Consider the following 1,692-nt stretch of genomic DNA (forward strand, 5'->3'; position numbering starts at 1 on the left):
AGCAAACCAACGGATCCTTCAGCTCAACTCGTTCATGCTGACCGGGGGCATAGATTTAAGGTCAGGAGCAGGTCGTTTCGAGAATACATGAGGAAAACTATTTTCACCCACGGGATAGTTGGCATGTGGAACACATTGCCTGTAAGGGTACTAGAGGCAGAAACCCACATATCATTGAAGAAATATCTCCTTACACGAGTGCTAGAAAATGGGACTAGGCGATTTAGGGGATCCTCTCCAATTATTTCCAAAAACTTTAATCACATCCCTTTCAAGAAACGGATTCACAGCCCAACATTGAGTCATCAGCCTTGGCAAAGGTGATACGCTGCTGGCCTCTTCATTGCAATGATTTTAAATTTGTAAGCGTACAACTATCAGGGAAGAGAGCTCTGCAGAAGGATGGAACGAACACAACGAATCTCTTTGGGAGATTAGACTTTGAGGTGGAATAGCAAGGCTGGAACGGGATATAGGCTGCATAAGTAGTTTGGGAAGGAATTGGTACACAGACTTTGATGCGGGAAAATGTGGGACCGTATCCTACGGTTGGCAGAACAGAAAAAAAAACAGGACATTTCTGAAAAGGCTGGAATAAGGAGCAGCTGATTTGAACTGTGATGAAGAAAAATTCTCTCGCTCAGAGCCAAGTGAATGGATGTTAGTCTCGATGCCAATGGAAGACTCTAACGTGTAGGACTTTGTACACTAAGTGAATCGAGGGATGTGGGATAGGAAATTGGAGTTGTGAAACAATCATCCTTCGTTTTGATGAATGGTGAAGAAAGGTGGAAGGGCTGAATGGCCTCCTCTTTCTGAGAGGGAGTCTTCGATTTTATTTTAAGGCGTGTTGCTTTGAAAGCAGCTGTACCACAACAATTCTTTAGCAGTCTGATTGAAGGCACTCCAATGATGATTCATATGATCAAAGGAGGATAGTAAAAGCTTTTTTAGGTATGTGCAAGGCAAAAAAAATGGTTAGGACTAAGATTGGGCCCTTGAAGACAGAAACAGGGGAATATATTATTGGGAACAAAGAAATGGCAGAGGAATTAAATGGGTACTTCAGATCTGTGTTCACTGGGGAAGACACAAGCAATCTCCCTGAGGTAACAGTGGCTGAAGGACCTGAGCTTAAGGGAATTTATATTTGCCAGGATTTGGTGTTGGAGAGGCTGTTAGGTCTGAAGGTTGATAAGTCCCCGGGGCCTGATGGTCTAAATCCCAGGGTACTGAAGGAGGTGGCTCGAGAAATCGTGGATGTGTTGGTAATTATTTTCCAGAGTTCGATAGATTTGGGATCAGTTCCTCCAGATTGGAGAGTGGCTAATGTTGTACCACTTTTCAAGAAAGGTGGGGGAGAGAAAGCAAGAAATTATAGACCAGTTAGTCTGACCTCAGTGGTGGGAAAGATGCTGGAGTCTATTATAAAGGATGAAATTACGACACATCCGGATAGTAGTAACAGAATAGGTCAGAGTCAGCATGGATTTATGAAGGGGAAATCATGCTTGATTAATCTTCTGGAATTTTTTGAGGATGTAACTCTGAAAATGGATGAGTGAGATCCAGTAGATGTAGTGTACCTGGACTTTCAGAAAGCTTTTGATAGGAGGTTAGTGAGTAAAATTAGGGCGCATGCTATTGGGGGCAAAGTACTAGATTGGATTGAAAATTGGTTGGCTGATTGGA

This window comes from Chiloscyllium punctatum, chromosome 28 (genome assembly GCF_047496795.1).
Source record: "Chiloscyllium punctatum isolate Juve2018m chromosome 28, sChiPun1.3, whole genome shotgun sequence".
In the NCBI taxonomy this organism is placed as follows: Eukaryota; Metazoa; Chordata; class Chondrichthyes; order Orectolobiformes; family Hemiscylliidae; genus Chiloscyllium; species Chiloscyllium punctatum.